We start from the raw sequence: 27,428 nt of genomic DNA on the forward strand, positions 1-27,428 counted from the left end.
CATGCTCAATGAATTTCAACACATTTGGAGTTTTTCATATTATTTAAAGCAAGACTGCACTTGCCATAAATGATGCCTATAATATGAATCTGTGCTAAGAAAATGGCAATTTCAGTAAGAAAAATGTCCGAGTATGATAAAAGTAAGTTTATTGAGAGACAATAGCCAAAAAGACCTGCTGAGAATTTATTTCTATCCATACTGTTTTCAGCTGTCAGTGTGTTTTATGTGCATTGAAGTAATAACTATTTGTAGTTCCCCTGCCCTGGGTATGAAGCAAGAATAATGGACAGATAACAAGACTTTCCCCTCTGTGCCCTGCATAGTGTTTGGTGTAGGAGTCCTGGACACACTCACACAAATGGGGGTTGCACCTAGATGAAAGAAGAGCAGCTTTGTTCCTATGACCATCAACACTCAGGCATTCTTGCAAAATACATTACCACTAAATTCCTGCAAAATACAAATGGCTGGCCTAGATTGAATTTCATCCTTCTGTGGCAATGGAATGTTTCTGTCACCACAGAATGCAACCCTTTAATGAATTCTGATTTACTGAAGAATAGGAAACATATGCTTTATGCCAGGGAAGCTACAGCCATTTTATTACCGCTGCAATAGCCACTTAATGCCATTTTCAATTTAAAAACAAAACAAAACAGTGATTCCACATCAAGAAGCAAATTTCACAGAAATTGAAATAAGGGGGATGGTTCCTCTTACCACTGAGAAAGGAACTGAGAACAGAATATTTCTGGTCTAATTAATCATTACTAGAAACTCCTTGTTAAGGAACTATCTAGTTGGTTCATTCAAACCAATGTGTGCAATGTAATAAAAAGCTGCAGGAACAGCAGATGCTCTAGCTGGCAGAATTGCCCATGTCTGAAAGCCATAAAGTTTCAGGGGCCCTGCCAGAGCCTAAATCTATTCTCAGCAATGCTATGCCCATGTGCTGCAGTCTCCTTGCTTGCAAACCTTTCCTTGCCTGTCCTATCTTGCCTTCAGTCTAACAGTGAAAACTATTCCTGGTCATTATATTATATTATATTTCCTGTAGTTATTTCCAAGCTGATGTACAGACTTACACATATTCTGCCTTCTAAGCAAACCTATGTTTATTTAAGCAAAGCCTGTTCACTACACACTCTGTCACCAGCCTCACTCTCCTCAAGCCATGCACAGTGGGTGTTGCCCTCCTGATTCCTCTCAGAAAGCACAACACACTTAGGTCAAATCCAGTTCTTTAGTATTATTACATCAGTCCTACTTCTCCTCAACATCTTGAGTTCCATTAGAATTTAGGTAGAAATTTGTCAAGGAAGTCTAATACAGTCACACTCAAGTTTGAAAGAGGAAACTTGTCCAAAATGAAAAAAGTAGTAAAAAGCAAAAACATTAATGGGTATGTTTAAAGTCCTTCAAAATGCTTGTAGATTATTTGAAACCATAGTTACAGACACTCAGAGAGTACTACACATTAGGAAAGCTAGCACCAAGTCCAAGAGGTCACCAGCCTGCTGGAGGAGCAGTACTGAAGATGCTACAAAGAAGAAAAAAGGACATCCTTCAGAAAAGCTTGCCCAAATGAAACAAACAAAAAGCAGTGCAAGCTTGCTGAAAGGAGACGCAAGAGCAGCGTTTTGATGAGTGTTATCAGTAAGAACATCAAGGCCAAAAAGATAACACTGAATGTTCTGGCCTGGGGATGATGGCATGTTCCTAGTATTAAATTACTTTTTGGAGCCGGATATTGGCACCATGGCAACTCTTGAGCAATGGGGCTTTTCTCCTCCCCCCCACCATTCCCCTTATCCTGCCCCCACAAATCTGTTCCAGGGAGTCCCTCAGCCCTCTGGAACAAATTTTGGCAGCAAGCAGAGAGCTGCAAGTAATGGTAGGTGGGTGGGAATCAATTTCACCTCTGGGGTTGGTGCTTAATCCTAATACAGTGATGCCCCACTCTGATTGCCAGGTAGGATAGAGCACCCCATAGCAGTGTTGCCATAAAAGGGATACTCAAACATGTGAAACAAGATGAATTTTGTACTGGGAGAAACAAGCTAGCAGTGACTGACCAAGAATGAGTTCTTGAGGCTGTGGTGGACAGCCTGACGTACATGTTTACCCTGTGCATGGCTGCTGGGAAAATGGCAAACTCTGTGCTAGGCATAATCAGGAAAAGAATTCAGCATTCTATGATCGATAGCCTTCTTCACTAATACAATCTAAAATGTGACCACACTTTGATTACTGTGTACAGTTTTGATCACTGCATCTAAAAGGGTATATTGTAGAGTTTGAAAAAGTGATGAAAAGGAAACTAAAATGATAAGGAATTCCCTACAATAAAAGAGACTTGAGAGAGAGATACAAAATTAAGCTTGGTGTAGAGAGAATGGTTAGGGAGACTTCCTCTCTCACAGTCCTAGAACCTGGTAGGAGATTCAGACAGATGAAAGGAAATACTTCCTCACACAGCAGGGAATTTACTTCCGGAGAATAGAATGATAGTTTCCAATTTGGATAGTTTAAAAAAAGGATTGGAAAAATTCATGGCAGATAAGGTTATCCATGGCTGTTAGTCCTGATGGCTATTTTCTGCCTCCAGGATTAGAGGCAATGTGCCTACGTACACGAGTTACTGGAGTATGTAAGTGGAGGAATATTGCAGGATTTAGTGGGCAAAAATGCTCAGCTAGATGGATCCTTGGTCTAATCCAGAATGCCTCTTCTTCTCTTCTTATGTCTTTGCTATGATGGTTTTACTTATGTTGTGTGTGTTTTATGAATCATGCAGTCCCGTCATCCCTGCAGCTCTGAATAGTGGAGGTTTATGAGCATTTGGTGGCAGGAATGGGATGCAGAGGCAATCTTCACTGCCGCCACACCTCATGTCCTGCATTTATAGATGACCAGTTTTGGCCATCTAGATTTAGCACCAGTGAAGGAAGCTAGGATACCAGCTGGAACCGGCAGAAATCCACAGCACCCACCACCTCTCTCTTTACCCCCTCCAAGGGCCAGCTATGACCTTGAGTGGTTCCTTCTGCAAGGGGGAAGTGCTGCAGTCGGCCTCTTGAGTCTCCTCCAAAATTGCAGGATTCTTGGAAGCAAGACTCCAAAAAGTCCTGGGGCCTCCCTGGGAATGTCAGGAGGTTATAGGATTGCACCCTTTGAGATTTTAGACTATTAAGCAGTAGCAAAGTAGCACAAACAAATAATAAATCATAATAAATGCTTAGGATGTAGCTCAAATGATTTGCAGCTGGCCATTCAACATGTGATCTAGGAAGACTCAAACTTGTTAAGAATTACTATCAAGCGTATGCTTGCTTACCATGCTGGAAATCAGATCTCCCAATCAAGACGTGATTTACCACACATCCATGCTATTGTATTCCTTCTTCCCTAATCAGTAGAGAGGTCAGAAAGACCTTGGCACAGTCAGTTATCTTCGGGAGAAAAGAGCTCTCTAGATTTAAACTGTCTTTGTACATATTGTGTGTGTTGTTTTTTATAGGCTGGAATGACGGGTACAGCAACACAATGACTGCTTCACTTGGTTGGACCACAAAGATTGGAACTTTTGATCCACATAAAGCAGTTTAGTCTTTCGAGCATCTTGCCCACCCCACCCCACTGCCTATCTTTCGAGCATCTTGCCCACCCCACCCCACTGCCTATCAGAGGTACCTCTGAGGCCTGCACCAAATTCAGCCTTTCCTGAAGTGGCTCCAAGGGCAGGATCTTGGGGTCAAAGTCCTGAACTCTGCAACCCAGCCCGCTCCAGCTCCCCAAATGATGGCTGGGAAAGCAACCACTTATTTCTTTAGTCATGAGGATGGTATAAAATGAATGAGTTTAAAATGCAAAACTGCTCATGCTCAAGGGTATTTTTAAAAGGGGGTCTTGGTAGATTTCTTGCTGCTGTTCTAACATCAGGAATCATTTTAAAAAGGGAATGGCAATTGATGTTGTGGGCAAGGAAATTTTCCTCGACTGATAGTTATGGCAGTCTTTCTATTAGCCCTTTAACTATGGTCTCAAATTATGTAGTTGCACCACTGCTGGTGCCCTCCAGATGTGTTGGACTGCTGTTCCCAGCATCCCCCAGCAAGCTGTAGTTCACCAGCGCACCTGGAGGACGCCGCACTTCATGAGGCTGGGAACCGATGCTTTGAGCCCACGGACTCCAATGAACACCCAGAGCCTCTCCGAGCCACGTTTGCTCGGACGGCAGGGGCTGCTTTCTGGGGTCGTCGGTGCGCGGGGATGGTCACTGGAGGGAGGGTGGAGGCAAGGAAGAGCGGGAGCGAGTTTGGCTTAGGCTGCACACTGGCTGCTTCCAGCTCGATGATTCACTCCCATTACAGCCACACAAAGCGCACGCCAGGCATGAAAAGGCAGCCTGTCATCCTGTTAGAGCTCCCTTTCCATGTAATCGGACGGCTGCAAGAGGCCTGGAGCAGCGAAGCGCTGTGTCAGAGGGATGCGCGCAGCCCACCCCACAGAGCCGCCCGCCGCTGGCGCAGCTGAGGCGTGCTGAGCACAACGGAGAATCCCCCTGCGCCCGCCTTCCCGGTTGCTGCGCCCGCCCGGAAGGATTGGCGCGCCTCCCGCCCCCACCCCGCAGCCCCAGAGGCTGCTCGCCATAGGCCGCTCAGGGGCGTCACTCTTGAGCCTTCCTCCCCCCCCCCCCCGCCCCGCGCCCCGGTCGCTTTGGGAGCTGACGCAGGGCGCGGAGGCGAGGCGAGGCGAGGCGAGGCAAGGCAAGGCAGCGGCGTGGAGTCCGGGCTCGCTCGGCGCGAGCTGGCCAGGAGGCGCGCCAGAGCAGTGATGCTGCGGTTGCGCCATCTGTCAGGAGCCTGGGTGGCGCTGGGAGGGGAGGGGAGGAGACAGACCGAGGCGGCTTTCGCTTGAGGCTCGGCTTCAAAAAAATTAAAAAATAAAAGAAGAAGAAGAAGGGGAAGAAAAGAGGGAGGAAACGGAGCCTCCCGCCTGAGAGCCCCGGACAAACGCTGCAGCGGTCTCTGGCCCACGCGCCAGACAAAGCTGCCGCCGCCGCCGCCGCCGCCCCTCCTCCGCCTCCTCCACCGGCGCTGCTGGCGCCCCTCAGCTGCCGAGGCAGGCACTTGGACGTCCACCCTTTTGCCTCCCGCCGCTGTTATTTCGGTCCCTCGGTCGAGCGCAGGCTTCGGAGCAGGCGGGGCGTGCGCGAGGAGCGAGCGAGCGAGCGAGCGAGACAAGCCTGGAGAGCTTTCTCCGGAGAGGGGCTCCCGCCCGCCCGCCGACGCCCTCCGGACCCTGCAGAGAGCGCGAGGGGCGTTGGTGCGAAGGTGGCTCTGCAGTCCGCGCCCGGCTGCGCGTCAGGTAAGGACCGAGGAGCACCGCTGCCTCGTGGAAGCGGGGGGGGAGGCACGCGCCCGCTTTTGTGCGGCCGTGCTGGGTGTCGCCGTGCCCCGCGCCCCCTTTGTGTGCGCGCGCGCCCCGCTCGCCCAAGCGCCTGTGCTGGGGAGGGTCTCTCTCCCCCGCCGCGTGCCCTTTCTCGCTCGGAGCCGCTGGCGCCGCCCCCAGCCCCAGGCCTCGTGGAGTGGCCGGGCGAGGCAGACGTACGGGACCGAAGGGGAGAGGATGGAAACTATAAAGCGGGATGGTGGAAGCACGAGTGCGTTAATCATTCGGGTGGGCCCGAGTAACGTTGGGAAGGAGGAAGCATAGCTAGCTGCACCAGCAGAAGTCGCTTGAATTTTCCGGGCGACGAGGGCTAAGCACGCCGCTCGTAGACCGTGGGAGGGAGGGAGCCGGGGGCGAGTGGAACGTGGATCCCCAGGAACGGCAGGATCGGCTCAAGAGTCGCCGCCGATTTACTTGCTCTGTAAAGAGGTCTGGCAGCATGTTCGTCCCGTATTGCGCGTCTGTGTGACTGGGCTGAGCGCGGCGCTTCGCTGGAGAGGAGCGCCCTGCATTAGTCTTCTGCGGAGGAAGAGGATGGGATTAGAAGTTTTGCTTTTTCGTTGCTCCTTTTCCAATTGCTAGGATGTGCGATAGGGGGTATCTTGACCCATCCAAGCAGAGATCGGGTGACGGATGTGAAAGGCTGGCCGCTGTGCGGGATTGGCCCTTGTTGTGACCCTGCTGGTGACGGCGATAGTGACTAGTGTTTGCCATATGACAGGGTTTTCAGAGCAGGGGCACTTTGCGCGGATGGCCTCTGATCTGCAGACCGGTGTGGAGCCGGTGCTTCCTGAGCAAGAGCTCCCGCGTCTCAGATTCCGTGCTGCTGAGATGTGCTGGTATATGAAATGCTCCTCTTAAAAGAAGGGAAGCCCCTTCATGAGAGGCGCATTGGACAACCCTGGCGTGAATTCATTATGTCGTGGGAGGATCCGTGAGATAACATTCTGTAGCTGTGCTGAATGTGGAAAAGGGTGGTGATGTAATCCTTTAATAATTGATAGTCCCCCTATAGAGCTGGGTTTTCCACGCACACATGGTGCCTTTCTCTTCCTTTTGGGTCCTTTGCATTTTTTAAAACTGATGTTTTTCCAGCTCTCCACCTCTTTAACTCACACGGTCTGAGGGTTTTTACTAGTTTAGCAGTGGGAGGGGTAGCTACTGAGATTCACCCCAAGGCTTTATGTGCTGCAACTTAACTGCAAAAAGGGGGAGTGGAAGAAATAATAAATAAAATGACTCCTCCCACTCCTACAAATAAATCTTGCTGGATTTGTGTGTGTGACAAAGAGGGCTTTGAGGAAAGAAAAGAGATGCACAAAATGCCTAAGGGTGGTGAAAACGACTCCTTTTTTCTACCCTCTCCCTTTTGATTCTTGTCTCTTCCCTAGGGCTGTTTCTTTCTCTTTTCCTAGGGAGAAACCGCTTTCCAGGCACACTTAGCCCAGTGAAGGATTCCGAACACTGCACCATGGGTGCCAGCATTTTGCTGTGTCTGCAGAGTGACATGGAACATTTAAGCCAACTCTTATTTTTTTTTAAGGATGTCTGGTTTCTGCTGCATTAACATCTGGACAATACTGTACCATGTGGCTGTTAACATTTGGAAGTGCTGTATTTTGTCAATTTAAAAATGAGATAATGAGTCAGGAGTGTGATTCATTTCATTCAAGAGACAGGAAATAAATAAGAGCAGAGAAAGAATGCTAGGAGCAGAATCCTTCTTAGGTATCAATATTCAGAAGTTGGTCTCGTTAAGTGCATAGGCCTCAGTCTAAAATGTAGTGTTGATAAAATGCAGTGATTCACATGGCATCCTTTCTTCCTCTTGTTCTCTCCCCTTCAGTTACAGTCATGCATTCTAATACTCAAGAAAGGGGACAAAAGTCTGAACACTCTGTCTGGAAGTCTGTGTCTCTTTTCTGTCCTCATTGCCACAAATTTCATTGTATTACCTAAGCAACTGTGTCACAATTTGTAGTTCCTTTTAAATAAAATGCATGACAGCTCTGTTAGCATTAAAGCAGTTGCTGGTACAGTTGCCCATGTTTTCAGAGGTTATGGTTTACTAGGACTTAGGTCACTAATCACTTGCCTGGCACCAGTCCCCCTGAATTCATTGAGAATAATTTACGAATAAATATGGGATCACATTGCTAGTCCGTCTTTGATACTTAGAATGGATGTGGTTTGTTTGTTTGTTTTTTTAGTTTGTTAAATGATTCTACTTTCCAATGACAGAAAAAGAGGGAGTTTCTTATTTAGTCTCTGATATTTTATTGTATGTAAAATTATTGGACAAATTAAAACTAATTAAGTACTTTAAACATACTTGGGACAGTTAGGCATATGCTAATTCTTCTGTTAAACACTTTTGCATTACAATCAGAAAGATTCAAACCACACATCTTTAAACTGTAGAACTTGCTGCCACCAATGGTTATGGCCACCAATGTGGATGGCTTTGAAGGGGATTGGGCTGGTGCATGAAGGAGGAGGCTATCTGTGGCTATTAGCCTTGCTGGCTTTGGGGTCTCCTTTGGCATGTCTGCATACATCAGTTGTTGAAGAGCTTGGGCAAGTGAAGGTCTTGCACCCATCCTACTTGAGGGATCCTGTGAGTACCCAGTTTGTATGTGCGTGGAGTGCTGGACTTTAGTCTGATCCAGCATGGCTTTTCTTATGTTCTCACCATAGTTTCCCATTTTACTTTCTCAACTGGTCTCTGATAGTGGGAGGGAGTATGACTGGAATCCGAAGAGTTGTGGGTGTTCAGACAATTTAACCCCTTTCATTTCCCCCTTTCTTTATACATGATTAGGAGTAGGTCTTGTGTGAAACGCACAGATCTGCTGATGTCACAAGCCCTGGCCTGATAGCCATCACAAGTAGTTTGCTTTTTCAAATCCTGTTTTTCTCTGAGTTGTAAACACTTGTTTTATCATTAAACTGTTATAACAATTTATTGGTAGTAACATTTGCTATATAAAAATAAAAATCAGCCACACTTTTTAAAAAGTAATGCAAGTAAGAAAGCAATTTTATTGAAATTGCATAGTATGTAAAATATTGGAGGCAAGTTTTAGAGTCACACTAGATTGTTTCTCTGACTTTATGTTCCAGAACCAAGCTAGAAAGCCGCCCCGAGGCTTCGGTGAATGGGGCGGCATAAAAATGTTTTAATAAATAAATAAAAAATAAATAGAAAGAAAGAAAAGTTGCAGCTGGCCCCTTATTCAGATAGTTTGTATCTGCAGAGTTTTCAGCCCCAAGCCAGAAGAAATGTTGTGCTATGCAAAAGTAACACATTATGCTGACTTCCTCAGAGGATACAATGTTTTGACAATGTTTGTTTGCAGAGTTAGTCAGTAAAGAAGATAAATGCTGAAACATTCCTTGCCGTGTATAAAACTGTACATTTGCAGTTACCATACAGTTTAATAGAAAACAATTATACTGCCTAAGAAATTTGAGTGACTTTATTCAACCATACATGGGTGGAGTTGTATGGAGAGGTGAACAGTCCTGTGGGGTTAATTAGGATGAACACTGTAATCCTGGACATGATATGATTTTCGACAGATAGATGGTGTAATAAAAATATGATTGGACAAGTTAAAACTACCCTCTGTTTCTAGGAGTTTGCTTTCTGTTACAGCATCTTTAGTTACAGTTAGACTAAAACAAGTATAAATATTTTATTCTACCACTTGTCAAATGACTGAAATAAATATTGTTATATGCAAGCACAAGCATTTGTTTGTATCTCTGGTGACACGATAATGTCTAAGTGTTCTGCCCTGCAGATATTATACAGTGCCTTGTTATACACCTGAGTGAAGGGCAATGAAGTAACCAGGAAAGTATGTAAGTGGGGAGGACCGAAGCTGAATCTGATCCCTCATTGAACTTAATTCTATGGCAGTGAAGGTGGCAAAAAAATTGTTTTCCACCTCATTACATTTTCACAGAGTTGTCCAGTCAAGCTTTCCCAGGTGGTATTACAATTTGGTCCAGAAAAAGAATTGGTTGTACCCTTGGTGGCATGCTGCAACAAGTTCATGAACTACTTTGAAGATAAAATCAGTTACAACTTAGACTCCACACACTTGGTGCAATTTCAGTAGTGAAAGTGTCAAAAACACTGTCTGGTCCAGTTATATTGGATGGATTTGAGTTACTGAGGCCTCAGGGGCAGATAAGATGTTTGGTTTAAGTTTGGTCAACAACCTGCATGCTTGACCCTGGCCTATCTTGGTTTATGGCATTTACTAAAGAAGGGATGCCCAAATGAGGCACGGAAGCTGCAAATACAGCCTTAAGAGAGCAGCTACTAGCCTCCTTAAAAGAAGTGGCGATCAGGGCACTTCTGAAGAAATGTGAAAGGGACCCAGAGAGTCAGAACAATTCTAGGCTTTCCTAGGCACAACATTTGGGTAAGTAGTTGCTGATCAACTCCAGGCACTTTTAAATGAAACTGAATTTCCAGATCCAGTTCAATCTTGCTTCAAGTTTTGGAACTGAAACTGCTTTTGTGCTCTGTGGAGTGACTGGTGCTGAGACAGGGACAGACATGGAGAATGTCCTCTCAGCTGTATTGGCTGTCAGAGCTGGGATGTGGCAGAAATGTACTGCAAAGGTTTCATTATTATTTAGATGTTTACTTCCAAAAGGAAGGCCTGGGAACTATTGCTCTGCCCTGTGCCCTGTTGCTCCTTTTTATCTATCCCCTGTGCTTTTGAGTATCTAGTTTTGGGCAGGAAATTTCTGGGGGCCTTGAAGGCGGCACATTGCCACTCCCACATCTGAAATTGCACCTGAAATTTGGTGGTGCAGACTTGCAGCTGTGACAACACATACCTGTCTCACAATTTTACTTGAAAACCAGACACATAAAGAGCATACATCTTGTTTTCAAGTAAAATAGCCACCTTCTTTGTCAGCACTCCACAAATTCAGTGATGGGGTGATGAAGGCAGCAAAATCAGCCAGTGGAGCTACATGTGACCCATGGTGTAGGTTTATTTTTATGAAACCTTTGGGAGGAAGATGTGGATTGAAGTGTCACCATTATGCAGATGGTATAATTTTTCATGTAATCTGGCCGCACTATTTGATGCTCTGATCCAGTGCTTGGGCTGCGTAATGGACTGAATGAGGATCAATAAACTGAGATTCAATCTGGGCAGATAGAGATGGGTGATTGTGGGTGATTTGTGTTTTTCATTGGCTAGTGTTTACCCTGTTCTGGAGGGGACTACATGCCACCTAAAGCCAGAGTGTGAGATACTCTAGATGCTATTGGACTGCAGCTGTCAGCCCTAGTCATTTTGCTGTCCAGCAGCGTCTGGAAGGCTGTGTGTTCCCCATCCTCCTCCAACTCTTCAGATGCATTTTTTGGGGTTGTTCTTAAATCCACCATTATTACGACTGACACAGATGGTGTTGATGATGGTGTTGGAGTACGTTTTATCAACATAGAGTGCAATAGAGGGAAAACAGAATGCATGAATAGAGGGGGGAAAGTCTTACAATCCCTTGGCTGGCTAAGGGGTCAGGGAGTCATCAGACTTTTCCCTGTGTCAAAATGCTAGGACTGTGTCCTTAGGCTGATCAGCAGTGACTTTATACCTGTTCAGATACTGCCTTGCAAGAGTTATTCATGTTCTGGTAACCTCCTGTTTGGATTATTGCAGTCCATTCCCAACCATATTCTATACCTTTGATTATGGTTGGAAAATTTCAGCTAATCCAAAGCAGGATGGCTAAATTGTTCATAGAGACTAGTTTTTAGAAAAGGCATTATGCCAGTACTTTGCTATCAGCATGGATGCCAAGTGCTGGTTCTAAACTTTACAAGCATAAATGGCTTTTACCAGGTTCTCCGAAGGAGCAGTTCCTACCATATTTTCTTGCCTGGACCCTAAGATCCTTGTCTGAGGAGCTTCTTGGGACACCACCAATGAATGAGATAAGGCTGCAAGAGAGGGCTTTTTCAGTGCTGGTGCCCTGTCTGGAGATTCCCCTTCCTAAAGAGGCTCACCTGGCACTTGTGTTAGTGTCTTTCTAGCATCAGATTAGAACCAGTTTATTTTCCCAGAGACTGGGAAAACTGCTAATGCTTTCAGACCTTTAGAACCATTGTTAATGCCTTCAGACTTTTGCACTGCCTACCCTACCTCCAGGGTCGGTTTTCTCATTTTTTGCTTTTGTTTTTATTTGACTTGTTATATTATTACTTCATATATGATGATGAATTTGCATGCTACACAGATAATGTCAACTTTTGGATGATTTAAAAAAGTAACACAATCAAATGTCAACAATGAGTATCTCAAATTATTCCTGTGTAGAAACATTGTCATATATAGTTGGTGTGCTTAAGGAAGTATTAATGCTGGGCCATACTTACTTCCAATAAACAGAAAGGCAATAACTCTTCCCTCTCACTAGCCCTCACTACAGACACCATGACTCATTAAAAGGCCTAGAAATAATTGTTAATCTTTAGTATGAAAATAGGTCACTAAAGATATTTATAGTCCCAATGGTTATCTGGCAAGCAAGGTCTATTTTTGTGAGACATGAGTGTAATAAAGCAATATAACTAGGAACCAGACACTTCAGACAGGATTGGTGGAATCCTGAACCATCATCAATGGAACTATAGGCCCAAAGAATCCTTTGTTCTACCAGGGTTTTGTTTTTTGGTTTTGTTTTATATTGTAGAAAATAAATAACTTCCACAGAAAGGCGTGTAAAACTAAGAACATAAAGAAGACTCCTGCTATTCCCATAATCCACTATCCTGTTTCCTACAGGCACCAGCCAAATGCATCCAGAAGTGTACAACTGGCATAAAAGCAACATGCTGTCTTTGTTGTTTTTCTCCATAATATGATATTCAGAGGCATCCTGCCTTGACACATGTCCATTTGGTCACATGCCTAATCGCTGCAGTCAGATCTACCCTCTGTGAATTTGTCTTAAGTCATTTTAAAAGACATCTGGAAGCTCTTACACATGTAGTAATTTCCTACATGGTTATTATCTAGTCCATATAGAGTATCTGAATGTTCTATTGTGTAATAACTACCCAAGGACTTATTTCACTACATGTATACAAGACTGGAAGTTGGGTAGAGTTTTTTTTTAAAGAAAATGAAAATGATTAAACTATTTTCCACTGGAAACTAGTAGGGTATCTGGAAGGCAGCAAAACAATACATCCTAGTACTGAATATAATGTCATTTCACTATTTTTTTTTTATATCCTCCTTGGAGACTCAGGAGCTAAAATAGCTATTATTTTATCATCTAGGACAGTCTTCCCCAACCTGCTGTATGCAGGTACTGTGAATCACAACTTTAGGCATCCCCTGACCATTGGCCATTGATAGGAGTTGAAGTCTGAAACATACAGTGAGCACCAGGTTGTCTATGCTTGGTCTAACACAACAAGTTGAAAGAAAGGAAACCACAAGCATTATTGGTCAAGAGCAGAAGAGATATTTAGCCCCGAATAATAAAAGAAGCGAAATGTCAGGTCTTGATCAAGCAGGACAAAGTAACAGCTATTTACTTATGCAGAATAAAAATGGCCACTTCATAAATTTGGAGTCCAGAGGTTCTCTTCTGGCTGCTGCAATGACACAAACAACTTCTGTGTGTGAACAGGCAAGCTAGGTAAAAACAACGAGTAACTTTTAGACATATTTTGCATTGCTGCTTTGTTTTAGATTTTAAAAAGTTCTGGTGGTTGTTGTGGTTGCTCCATTACACATATCCCACGTTTTTCTCTCTTGTAAAGAACCCACGGTGCCTTACAATGTTCTCTATTTTATGCTCACAACAAGAACCCTGAGAGGTAGGCCAGGCTGAGAATGCCCCAAAGTAAGACCCAGTGAACTTCATGGCTGATTAGGAGAGGATCTCCCAGATTCAACCCAGAGCTCTAATAACTATATTTGCTTAATTTAAGATAATTCATAATGGATAAGTCCTGAATAGAATTTGATTGCTCCCTAATTTTTCTTTTAAAATACTGGTTTTATAGCTAACATTTAGTGGTTCCACTGATAATAAAATGAGAAAAAGAAGGAGAAGCTAAGAACAGAAGCAAAATTAACAAGCATAATTTTATTTGAAAATAAGCTCATGAAGATAATTGAGCATAGATAGGACAAAATAGCACAGTGGATTTCATGTTCAAAGAACCACATGCTAATCATGGTTTGGGAATGAATGTTCATTCAAAACCATTGCTCTTAAAGGGGTTCTTTTTCACAGTTCACTCTCTAGCATGCTGGTATATACTCAAGAGGACAAAAGAATGCAGGCACAATCCAGTCAGAATTAAGCACATTTTCATCCATTGATTCCAGTCAACGAAGAGCCTGTACTTGAACATCCTTGCTGAAATCTGCAACATCTAAAAATGCTTAACTTTGGTTTCTGCTCTAACTTGTAATGCCGTGCATTAGAAATACTATATCTTAGAAGAAACACCTAAGGTTACATGTGATTGTTTTAATATGTCCGTCCAATGGTTCGTTGCAGTATTTGTACCAGGGTGGATTTGATTTAAATCATTAGACTAGATTTAAGTCATGGTTTTCAACATACGTTACACACATGCCAGCCTTACCCGTGGGTAGAGGAACTCATTAAAATATTCCCAGACTGGGTCACTTTTACAGCCTGCTGCCAATATAGGTTTTCTCCTCGAGGGAAAGAATAATATGATAAACCTTGTGCTATACACAGGACTTCTTTTGTCATAGAACGCACCCCGTTTTTTTCCAATGGATTTTACTAAGTAGCAGATCAGCAGCAAACATTATTAACATAGTGCCTGCGGGCTGCTTTTGTGTCTGCTATCTGATAGTGAGATAGTGAGGGCTGCTGGAGGCTTGGGATTGGTGTGTGTGGTCACGCGCTGCTTACTGCATTTTGTTTATGTGTGTGTAGAGTGACTGGCAATGTGCAAAAGGTAAACAAGTTCTTTCTTTCAAAAAAAGATGTGCGTTCCGGCTTCTTCTTTTTTTTAACAAAAAAAGCACTGGCTATACATAAGAAGTTGCCAAGACTTGTGGAGTAGTCTGCTCAAAAGGTTTCACTTTCATTTTTCCTACCTACCTCTCCTTCCTCACGCTTAGCTTCTTGTGCAGATCTATTCCACTCCCAACAGCCTTCTTCTATTCATTGAATGTTTTGAAACATAGCACTTAAGAGATAAGGGGTTGGTTCTGTGTACATAGATTTGCACAGGAACACTGAGATTAAGGTCTTTTTCTCAACTCTGTATGTTTTATAACATTTTTCCTGTGAAGAAAAGGCATGTGATCTCCGCAGATATACATTCACAGTTTTGAGAACTGTAAAACCAAGAATCTGCAATAATATCTTCTAGATAGAAAAATTCCTCAGGATTCTTACAGAAAACTCTGGAAGAGCATGCCACTGTGAATGGATTAATGGAATCCATTTAAGAAAATTTAGTCATTGCATGAATATACAGCCTCATGCTACATACTTAAAAACTAATCCTTATTTCATAATGAATCACCGTTGGACTATAATGCAACTTAAATAGGGACTATCTTTAGATAGATTTTTCCTCAAAAAGCATTTTATTTAAAAAAATTGATTTAAATTTTAAAAAATCCAATTTAATTTTTTTAAAGTCTTATTTTTTCTGACTGGCAGCAGTTCTCTCACATAGTGTAATCCAAATCCCCAGATATGCTGGCTGGAGGGGGTTAGGATGCCACAGGGATCTCCTTCCATTGGTGAAGAGGAGCTCCACTCAGGAGAATTGGCATATGTCTCAAGGTTCCTGTTTAGCATATAGAAAGCTCTGGAGGCGTAAAACTACTGGCACAGATAGCCAGTAGAAAGCCCCAAAATGGCATCTTCCAAGTTAGGATGAGGTTGCCTTTGATTCTTCTGCTTCCAAAACCCCTCTGTTCCTCAGTGAGGCCACAGGATTAGGCCTCTTAGCTAATCCCTATATCACCCATTGGAAGGCATAGGTGTTTCTTTTCCCTTTGAAGATAAAAGGCAGCGGGGGGGGGGGGGTGTTGCAAGGATCAGTTGCAAGATCTGTCAGAAAACCAGCCTCCCCTGGCAGCTTGCATCTTTGCAGGACTTTGCATATAGGAATGGGTCCCATATAAATTGCGATCTCCAGTTGGCCTAGATTAGTACTGCTGTGTAAAATACAACAAGATATTTATGGTACTGCTACCTGTTGATTATATATTTTTTCAAAAAAAAAAGTAAAAAGTACTGTAAAATGCCCTGAGTCCTAATAAAACGATTTTATTAAGTATTTGTAGCACACTCACTTGTAAACAGACTGCTGTAGGCTGGCATGATTTGATGAGATTGTTTGTTAGTGATGCAGTTTCTTCAGTCTGGAATGATATTGCATACAACATAAGCATTGATTATTCAGGAATTCAGTTCTTGTCCACAAAACACAAACTATTTACATTAGACATGACAGTCTGTGCCTGAGGAACTACATGGTCTTGAAGAAACAGTTGCAGAAAACAGTTACGGTTTTTCTGAAATCCCTTCATGGGCATTACTGGGGCAATTCTGTGCTTAATGACCACAACCCCAGAGTTAGCTATTTTTCTTTCAGGTGTATTATATTTTGGAAGTATTTATTCAGTGGAAACATTTTGTATACTAGTATGTCAGGCTATCATCCCTTTGGCCAAGACTTAATAAATAAGAAAGCCAGGCATGATCACAGGATAAGAAGGCTGTGGCTATGTTTTTAGGAAATGTTGAAAATCTCTTATTTTCTCTTGAGCTTCATGGGTCTTCTGTGCAGGAAGTGTTTCTTCAAATGGAGTTTAAAATAGGAAAATTAAATAAACCAGTCCTTCCTTGCTCTTCTTTAAATCTCCTACCTGAAGACCAGTTGCAGACTAAATTTACCTTATCTACTTCTACCTCTTAAACATTCCCAAGAAAAGAGGAAGTACATCTGTAACAGAAAACCAGCAGGGATTGCCCACTACGCTGGCCAACTGGGCCATTCTTGCCCAGACAGTACCTGGTCCCGGCACCCTGGACCAGCCATTGGATTCAGCACACAACGATCCCAAACTTGGGGAAACAAACTACGTTATTAAAAGTTTAAAATATAGGGGTGGAGAAACTAAAACACAGACTCTAAAAAGGATAAAAACAGGAAAGAGGGGGAAGGGAGGGAAAAAGGGAATTTGGACAGCAACAAGACACATTAGAGCCAACCAAGAACCCCATTCGCAGGGCCTTGTTGACCCACTCAGAAAACAAAATAATGAACATCTTCTATCCTAGCCTACACATAGAAATTCTGTCTTGTAACAGCGCATGATATACAGGATGCCGCAGCACTCTTCTGCACACAGAAACAGCAGAAACAAGACCTCCCAAGAGAAGAACGAAGTTCTTTGGGCTTCATATGCCTCACCAGCCTAGGTCAGTTGACCATGGGGTAAGGGCCCATCTTCCAGTCCCTGGGGCCAGCCATTAGCTCCAAGTGCCAGGTGTTATCACTTGTTATTGCTCCCAAAGACAGAATGTTCTGGAATAAGATGTGGTGATTGCTTCTAAATTAGATGGCTTTAAAGGAGAATTAGAAAAGTTCATCATCAATGGCTGTTCGTCATTGTGGCTTAATGCTACCTCCAGGATCAGAGGCTGCATGCCTCTGGATACCAGTTGTTTGGGAACAAGAACAGTAGAAGGCTGATGTCCTCATGTCCCAGCTTCTAAAATTAAGCTGCTAGGTATGATTAGAACATTGTGTGGACTGGCTTTAGAACATTGAAGAGTTCTAATGCCAGTCCACACAAGGATGTTCCATTTTGGCAACCCCTATAATCTGGTTTAGAGGCCATGCAGATTTAGGAAGTATTGGACAAAGAATGGAGAACTTGGCCTAGAGTATAACGACTGAGGCCAATGAATAGCTCTACCTATTTCATGGCTAGAGTTCTTTGCAGCTGTTAAAGATTTTCATAAAGATCTGTATGTCAGTCTGGAAAGAAGCTGCTGTTCAGGACAGATGAGCATTGAAGGGATGGAAAGCAAGCTGTCAAGACATCTAGAAATATGGTGCCTTATAAACATGAAAAAATTCTAACCCTGATGACTACTTTTAACATAGAAACCATCATTTGTACTGCCAATACAACATGAACAGCTCTACTTAATAGAAGAACTGTTTGGCAAGCTGTGTGAATCTTACCTTTGGCAAACTGGGTGAATCTTTTGGGTAGAGACCTGTTTTCCCCTGCAGAGGAGGGCAAGATGTGCTCCAAGGGAGCGAAGCTCAGGGAACCAAGGTTCAATTTAGATGCCAGGAAGTACTTCCTGACAGTTAGGACCCCGAGGGTATGGAATGGGCTTCCACTGGAGGTAGTTGAGGCCCAATCAGTGCGGGTATTCGAGGACATACTAGATGTGCACATGGTGGGCATGTCGTGAGTGGAGCCGGGGGGTCAGACTAGATGGCCTGGGAGGGGAGACCCCTTCTGACTCACTCTGTTTCTATGTTTCTACCTTGAGACTTCTCCAGCTTAATAACTAGAACATGACCAAAGGTCCATTTAGTTAACTTATAGTGTATGGACATTGATTGAAATGAGTCAAACTTTTACACATGGATTATAGCTTAGCACCATAGATGAAAGCACTTCCAGTTCACATTTTTAAATTTATTTATTTTTTTTATTTTTTTTGTTACCCCTTTCCCACATGGCATCCAGGTTGGCATAATCCAATACCTGTACAGTCATCAGTAAGTCCCATTGAGTTGATTTAAATTTACTCCAGTTAAATGTGCTTTTTTATTGTTATTTGCAAAAATGAAAAACAAAAATGCCTTTGATTTTTATTTGATCACACCGGTAGAGAATGTCTACAATCCTGTCTACCCCGCCCTGGGTCTTTGTTAATATTATTGAGTGTGCAAATTATGTGGAGTAGTTCTGTGGACAGCAGCCAAGAAATAGGCTGAAATTCCCGTAGCTGCTTCCCATAGGAACCAACATATGGCAACAACTTGTGGTTGTCACCATCACGGGCTGCATGATTTTACTGACTCTGAAGGATCTGGATGTTACATATCTTGAAGTCATTGGATATGCTCAGTTGCATGTTGATTCATAAACACTGTTCCCATCTGCACTGCATCTTTTTGACTTAAGAAAATATGGGACTCTAAAATCCTGCCAGTAACTTTAAGAGTTTGACCTAAATCCTTGCAGTGCAAAGAAGCTTAATTAAGATAGACAGCTGGACTCTTGTCCCCAATGCAGTTGCCAAATATTGCAAATTGTGCAAATATTGTCTTGCCTTACATTATAAATCATAATATAGATGTAGCCTTTCAAATGTTGTTAGAATGTATTTGACATCAAATACATTGTCATGTGCTTTATTTTTACTATATATGTTTTTGTGCATGAAAATGTGGAAAATTTAGAAAGATACATAAGAATGAGTTAGCATTTGTGGGGGGCATTAGCGAATAAGACATGTAAGCATCAAATGTCTGATTCCTCATTTGGTAGGCTGCTGTGATCTTTTCAGAAAATAATTAAAAGCAAAAGCAACATTAACATGAATACAAAAGGTCTTGAGATTTCTGCTTGGAAGAAAAGGAAAATAAATGCAAAGAAATTCCTTTCTAAAGGGATCTTATGTGAAGGAAAAGGAGGTTTTCTTTGATTTGCACTTCAGTGAGGTTCATGAATGAGGGTAGCTAAAGAACAGTAGTTGCCAGCTTTGTTCACTTAATCCATCGTTACTGGCAAGCTGAAATCTGGAGCAAAATTCCCTGTTCTAACATCTGAGAGTGGATGCCAAACTGAACAAAAGAAATTATATAGACTAAGAGAACACAGTGAAAACATACTTCATCATCACATTGAAATCACTGCATACTAAATTGTAGAAATGGCAGCTAATACGATTTATTACTAAGATTATGTTGGAATTGTTGCTGTGACATTCAGGTAAGGGACAGAACATGTAGCAATGGATTTATGCATAGTGGCATATGATCACTGTGGAATATTTTGAAAACCAGTTCATGTTCTGGAAAATTTGAGGAACAAAACAACAAATATTTCTGTATAGTGGTTTGGCTCAGACATTAAACAGGTAAACTTGGACTGGAACTACTTCCATCGCCAGCCCAAAACACTTTGATGCCTGTGGTGAAGGACAAGGTGGCATCCCTCATATGGATGCTGAGCACACCGTGTAGAATGTGGTGTTGAATCGTACTTCAGCCCTAACGATGGGACAGTGTCCTTCAGAAGGATAGCTGAGGGGCGCAAGGCAGGTCTTATCAGGCCATCAGGCAAATGTAATTTAAAAATATGTATCTTTTCCCACCAAAAACAAAACTGCTGGGGATGCAGGAAGAATGGGGACTGTCGCTTGCACATGCATGCACCTGTGCATACACATGCATCAGCATCCACCAGCTGAGGTAGCCACTTCAACCTGCCTAAGGGTACATCTGACCCCAGCTGCTGCTGTATGATTTTGTGGAATGTGCATAATAAAATATGCTAGTAGGCATACTTCTTTTAATTTAATGGAATCATCAGAGAGAATCGTCAGCTAGGACTGCACATAATTACAACCCAGAGTACTGCATATCAGTTGCATTGTGAGGTGTCTTTATGTATTAACCCTGCATTATAGTTTAACTATGGGTTGTTAAACACAAACAATCCAGGAAGAAAATTCATGGTTGGTGACAGGGTTTTGAACTCTGGGTTGTTTTTGGTTATCAACCCATAGTTAAACTTTAATATAAGGTTCACACATAAAAGCAACCAATGATTCAGCAACAGTCCATTCTCAATTCATGCACTGTGGTATTATTACATGCATATCAGGTCTTTTACTTGAGCTGGTTGAAGCATCTTGGAACTTGAGGATTAAAGTATACAAACTGGCCAGTGAAAACGGACATTTTATTTCTGATCCTCAAGTTGTTCATTCCTCTTTCCTAGCCTTGCTAAATGAAGCGCAGCAAGAAAGTGGCAAGAATATCCTAACGTCTTCTAGCACGGACTTTATGTGTGTGGCTTCAGCAGTCTTTTTTCTCCTAGCTCATGTCTGGCATATATCTTAAAGAGATTATTTTGTTGCTGTTATAGTAATTTATCATTGGCCAAATAATCTATGTAGCCCTTCCTATAGCCAAAGTGTTACCTAATAAGATAAGTTGCAAACTGCCATAGTAATAGCAACCACAACAACTACAAAAAGTGTTTCAAGGGGATGTGTTTTAAGGACAAGATAACTACAAATCCACTAAAAGCCAAAGTCCCTTGTTCTACAGTTGCTGCCAGGCAATCATGCCGCAGGAATGGAAGAAGATCCTTGCATAGTCAATCCATAAAGCTGCCTGTTCACATCATGCCAGATAGCTTCTTAGAATCCAAAAGCAGCCTTTCCGCTGGATCATGGGAAATGTAGGCCCTATTTAGACACTTAAAAACTCTAAGCATGAAAGAGAGATATGCCCACTGGTCCCACCCTTCCTGACTTCCTGGGAGGGTCAGAAGATAGACCTTAACCGGATTCTGCTAATTGTGCAAGAACGCTGTAACTGTGATCAGCCAAATACAGTTGGCCTTTCTTTTCAGACCTTCTCTGTCACTATTTCACATTTCTGTCTTCCCTTCATCCAAGAATTTCTGAATGCGTGAATTGGGCTGTGGTTTAAGGAGGTTTTGAGTTCTAAGCACTGCTTGGTGGGATTTCTGAAGGTCCTGGAGCCTAGAATGCCATCTCTTCCTCCGGTTTCTTTGATGGGAATCTGAATGACAAAGAGATGCCATTTTTCCCACTTGAATGTACTCAGAAGTTTTCTTTTGTGTCATCCTGCCTCTAGAATTTTCTCTTCAGGTAGCCTTCCTTGTTTCTTCTTGCATCTGGAGGAAAAGGGGTTTTTCCTCAGCCCTTTAAGGTGTGCTTGGTGGATTTTATGCTGCTGCTTTTTGAATGGAACAAACTAGGTATTTGCTGGATTCTGAGAGGGTCTGGGGGGTGTTTACCTCATCACTGTAAATTAGTTCAGAAGAGTCATTGTCAACATTTATGTGCAGTTCTCAAACTGTGTGTGCAGCTGTGAGAAATGACTCTGTGATGTCTTATCTTGCCATGACTTCAGAGGAATTTCTTTCCAATGGCCAAGGCAGACATAAGAAGTTCTCTCTATATGTCATATGCATCAGAACATAATGCCGCAAGTCATCATGCCATTATTTCTCCCTAAGTGCAATTAAGTTTACCCTTCTTAATAATAATTACCTTAATCACCATTAAAAATGCTTTCCTCACTTGGGACAGTTTTCTGAGGGATCCACACTACTGTGTGATAAGTGAAAGGGATCTTAGGTATGCCCATAGAGCTTCTAGGCTAGATTTCTAATAACTCCCCTTTCTCTTCAGTTTATTGCATCTGTTAACATTTGGCATTACTTATGAAGTCAAGTTGGTTGGTTGGCTGAATTATTTTTAGTCGTCTACTGATGTTTTTATATGCTTTTTAATATTTTGTACAATACTGCTGGCTGTTTTGTAGTGAATTTTTGTAAAAAGGTCCAAAATCTGTAATGGTATTTCAATATAGTTTTAATGGAAGCTGCCTTGAAGGCTGTCAGAGACTGTATGGTGTATTATAAATTTAAAAACAAAAAACTAGCTGTAAGGTCTTCAACTATATTAAATTGTGATAAGTGTAAAAAAAAAAAAAGGCAAAGCAATCCTAACCCCATTAGGTGCCCATGTGGAACAAGTTAGAATGTGATGAAAAGGTTCTTTGCAGAGTGCCATTCAAACATGCAATCCAACACACACAACGTATAGAGTCTGAATGACATGGTTTAGAAGGAAAGCATGTGATTTGCTGCATGTTAAATTGCTAGTGAGGCAGCACAGAGAAATGGGCATATAGGGACCTTGTTTCTCATTCCATTCCCTTGCTCACGTGTTGTACTGCAGGAGATCAGTGAGGTCTGGCATCAAGCTGTAACTTCACAGATCACTTATTATATGTGATTGGCAGCACTGCTGCATTCTGCTGCATTCTGCTGTCAAAAGCTTTAGAATACAAGAATACCATAAGTGCACCCTGGTAGTTCATCCATCCGCCTAAGCTTGTTGCACTCATTTACAGCAGAAATGCATGTAGAAGCCTGTTTATGCTTGCGTATTGGGTTCTCTGCTTCATACAGCTAATAGTTCAAAAGCACTTCCACCAGTAATTAAACAAAAACCCTTAATTATTCCCACAAAAGCATCACTAAATTAATTATCAACATTGAGCATTGGTGCAGTCGGGGTTTTAAACAGAGCAAAGTTCCTTTAGTCAGTAAGGGTGGGAGTGAGTACAATAAGAGGTGCTGGATTATTTTTTTATACTGCATTTTACCCTTCTTTTCCTAGCTGCTTTCAGGAAATGCTGTTTAGCTGACACTTGCATATTTGTAACTTTGAATGATTGTTGAGCTCTATAAAATTTAAGGGCACTGTGCACCTTGCAGGTTCAGAACCTTAGGGGATAAAAAGAGGAAAATGTATCATTTTAGAAGCAGATATCTCTGAATATTAATTTTGCAAATGCGGATTTTATAATCCTGCTGATTCCAAGCAGGAAAGGAGGGGAGACATAGGAGGACTCGCAACACACACACACACACACACACACACACACACACACACGAAATAAAAGGAGTTGAGATCAGTCTTCTAACCAGAATGCTCACTAAATATCATATAAGAAAAGGATCTGCACTGGATTGCTTTTCATGTATAAGACAGTGTTGTGTCAGCATTTTTAAAAATGCAATTCCTGCTGTAATGGCCATACATTGAATGCAGTACAGCATCCCCTAGCAGGACTGGGCAACCTGTCCTGGGCCACAGGAAAGGCTTTCCAGAGCCACAGGTTTCCTGTATATGGGTTTAAAAAAAAAGTCTGCTCTTGCAGTCAATGAAGGTTTGCAAGGAACTGGAAAAAAACATTAGAATATGTAAGGAAAAACAGAAATGATGCTGATCCTGCTGATCCAGCTCAGGTAGGGACATATAACCCAATTTTGAGTCCTGACCCATAGTTGTAAAGTAATCCCTTAGAGTATCAAAATGTAATTAAAAATGAATGAAATTGAAAAACAAATTGCTTATATAGCGCTGCACTTTACTGCACAGTTTTGCCCTTTGTGTGCATTTTTTAAAAAGTGCAAGTGGGCTTTATTTTTTTCTTTATAAATAGATTTAATCTTTTAAAAAGTTTTTCTTTAGAACTTCATGATTCTCAAATACTATTGTTAATAATGATTGCAAGGTTCCCACCAGCTTGCACTATTTAAAAAAGCTATATGGGAATATGAACATAGTTATTTTGTTCTTGCTTGTATACTTTGAAAGAATTCCCAAGGGAAAAGATAAAAATACATGGGGTTCATAGATGTCTTTAGTTATTAAACAAACTGGACTCAAGCTACGTGTCTCACATATGGTGAAGTTATCAACTAGCCTATCTGCTAGCCTTTCAAATAATAAAAAGGCCCCTGTTTCCAACAGATTTAATATGCCATTAATTAATATATAATGTGTAGTTCCTCCCCCGAAATAGGTGAAAAAGACACATTCAGATTGTGACATCCTGCTGATATGGTTAGAAATGTCCAACAGAAAAAGGAAGAGAAAAGTCTGAAGAGCTGTACCTTGCTGAGCTGCATGTGTACTCTTTCTTCCAACTATGTTTTCCAGTGTTCAGCTCTTTCTAAATTAAACTTGTCAGTTTTGGCATGGAAGAGCAAAAAGATGAAATGCTTGTATGTATTCACTGAACGGGAAAGTGTGTAGCTACTTTTCTGTGCTGGAGGTCTGTGGGATTTAGTTCCGTTTAATGTTTTATTAAAGTACAGATATTTATTGACTTTATATGTTTTAGAATATCTATTCTGCCTATGCTTTTACTTCCAAACATAAACAGCTTCAGGTTTCTAAAATCTCTTGAGTGTCACAGCTTTAGGTTTCATACACAATGAAAAGAAGGAAAGCATGTCCTTGCTTTGACTATTTAACACTTCAGCTAAGGAAAAGAACTCACCCCCCTCTTCTGTACATTTAGCTAATCACCCTTGTGAAGTATATACATGTGACCCTTCCTTCTTGTGTGGATTACCACCTGCATGTTGTGTGAAAATGCAAAGAAGCAGAACCACATGGACAGAAATTTGCAAATACTAAAATGAATAAATAGAAACCATATTACAGTGGTACCTTGGCTCACGAATTTAGTCCGTTCTGCGACTCTGTTTGTGACCCAAATTGGTCATGAGCCAAATCAAATTTCCCCATGAAGTTCAATGTAAATAAGGTAAATCTGTTCTGTAACCATTTTTTAATCACAAAAATACGAAACAAAGTGACAAAGAACAACAAAGATCGCGGCCATCTCCCCCCCCCGCCCCGAGCATGACCTCAATCGCGCCCATCTTCCCTGCATGAGTGCAATTGCAGCCCTCTCCCCCACCCCTTTAGCACGACCTCGGTCGCGCTCATGCAGGGAAGACTGGCGTAATTGTGATCATCACCTGATGCGGAGTTCGCAACCTGAGGCTAAATTTTTCTGAAATTTCTGTTCGTGTTCCAATTTGTTCGTGAACTGAGGTGTTCATGAGCCGAGGTACCACTGTACTAGAGGGCAATCTTATGCATATTTTGACAGAAATAGGTACTACAGTTCTCACCTATGCTGATTGAGTAATGCAGGAGATAGAGACTTATTTTTGTCTAATCGTGCATAGGATTGTGCCCTAATTTTTCATCTTTGCTAATTATTCAATTTCCCATTCGATACATTCTTAATTTCTTTTCATTTTTTTTCTTGCTGGATCAGACTAAAGATGTGGGCAATGGGGAAACCCAACATCATGTCAGTGGAAGTCTGGTTGACGTGACAGGACATTCTGCTCCTCCCTGGAGTCTTCCCCACCCACTGAAAATCTGCTCTAAAGGGTCCTACATCTCCGCAGAACAGATTTTGAGGGCATGCCGAAGGATGCAGTGGCCACCCCCCGTTGTTCCAATGATGTGCATGTATGTTATATACCACCCAGCATACTTTAATTCTGTGATTTGGTATGTAACACACATTACATGCATGAATGGATGCACAATAATTTGGGAATGCTTGTGTCTGTTATATAATGGCCTAATAACTGTATGACATTAGTGCTTCTGACCTAATTTGTAGTGATGGGGTAAATTTCCCTAAGCTTAGAAGAGGAGTCAGAAAATAGAGATGTTATATTCAAGTTAAATGTGTGGGTTGTGTATTTATATATATATTGAACTTAATTGTGTCTCTGACATGGATCAGCAGTGCCCTGTGAGTAGAAGGGGGAACAGGCAAAATAGTGTGCCCACAACACTTTTTGCATTTCACTTCCTGGATTTCCTGTTTTGATACCACCAGGCTCAAGTGTTTCTCTGGCTGCTTCCATCAAACCAGACTGAAAATTCTCTGGGTCTCAGGTACCTACCTACTTTGTGCAGTATGTGGGTTTACTGTCAGACATGAGGTATGCATGTCATCAAAAAGTCAACAGAAACATTCAAATAAGTAAGCGTCAGTTGGAAAAAGTTTGAAATTCTGAGTGGATACATACACATATTATCAACAGTTAATGAAGCAAGCAGAAATAAGCACTTCCTACTAACCTAACTAGCCTACACTGTATCTCTATTTTGTCCCGTTCCTTAGTCAAGTGATGTCTTACTGTCATCTCTCCAGTTCTCTCAAGCAGTTCTCTCAGAAGCTCTGACATGGTCCTTCTTTAGGGTTATGGAGTACTTTTTTTTCCTGTTTTCCTTCCTTCCTTCCTTCCCTCCCTGGAGCACCATCAGGCTATGTTGTAACCCAGCTGCCCCACTCTCCTCTCCCACCCCCTTCCCACCCCACCTCATGAGCTGTTCCACTCTCCCAGCTTCAGTTGGAATACAGGGAAACCAGACTGAGGGGAGGGAGGCTGATTGGCTTGGCTTCCATCCGGGTAGCCGTAGCCCAGCTCAAAGCCCCCACCCCATTCCCTGCTGCAGCAAGGACTGCCCTGCCACTGTGGTTGTAGAAAGCAGCAGGTTTGGCTTCATCTCCCATAAGAAGCTGAGCCAACAAGCTCCCTCTGCCTGCAAGCCTGCTGGGGAGCAGGGGACGAGCTGGTGTCTGCATGCGCCCCTCCCCAAGTCCCAAGCCGGGCTTAGAAAGGCAACACGGGGTCAGCACCACCAGATGGATCTGCCAGGCAATAAGAAGGGAGCTGGCACATCCCACCCCGGTGCCTCCCTCTCCCCAGCAGGGATGGGAGAAACAACGTATGCGTGCCAAGCTGCTTTGCTTACCTGCCTGGGGAACAGTTCATTCCTGCATGCTGGGTTGGTGGACAAGGCGTTACGTGGTCGTCACCACCTCCACGGCTGCAGTCCGTTTGGTTTTATTAATGCACACAAAAAATTATCATTCAACTACAGCTGCTTAGTACATATGGAAAATTGTACAAATCACAACAACTTTAAAAGTCCCTTCCCTAGGTCAGAAAATATTTTACATAAGCTCGTACATATGTTATGAATAAAATCCTCTCCCAGTTCTGGGGAGTATTATGTTTCTCTGTACTAGGGCAGATGCCCTGTCTGTGCAGATTAGTTCCCTCCCTCATTCACAAAACCAAACCAAAAACCCTGCACGTGAGGTGGGACTGCCTGTGTGCATTACTCTGAATGTCCATGTATCCTGTGATCCCAGTTTCCCCGATCCTTCAAAGCAGGGAAAGAAACCAGTGCCCTCAAAATATTTTTAGCTAGAGTTCCCAGACTAAATCACCAGCAATGCTCACTGGGGTTTACAAGAGTTGTAATCCAAAACA

The 27,428-nt window shown here is 42.5% G+C and overlaps 1 protein-coding gene across 1 annotated transcript in view; it reads left to right on the plus strand.

Annotated features, from left to right (window-relative positions):
• The first annotated feature begins 4,829 nt into the window (after nucleotides 1-4,829).
• The window catches only part of FYN (FYN proto-oncogene, Src family tyrosine kinase), a 122,764-nt gene continuing 100,165 nt past the window's right edge, over nucleotides 4,830-27,428 (plus strand). The window contains exon 1 of the mRNA XM_044426240.1: nucleotides 4,830-5,373. The gene's annotated coding sequence lies outside the window, so the exon portion shown is untranslated. The remainder of the gene's footprint in view (nucleotides 5,374-27,428) is intronic.

This window comes from Varanus komodoensis, unplaced genomic scaffold (assembly GCF_004798865.1).
Source record: "Varanus komodoensis strain SLA01 unplaced genomic scaffold, ASM479886v1 scaffold1, whole genome shotgun sequence".
In the NCBI taxonomy this organism is placed as follows: Eukaryota; Metazoa; Chordata; class Lepidosauria; order Squamata; family Varanidae; genus Varanus; species Varanus komodoensis.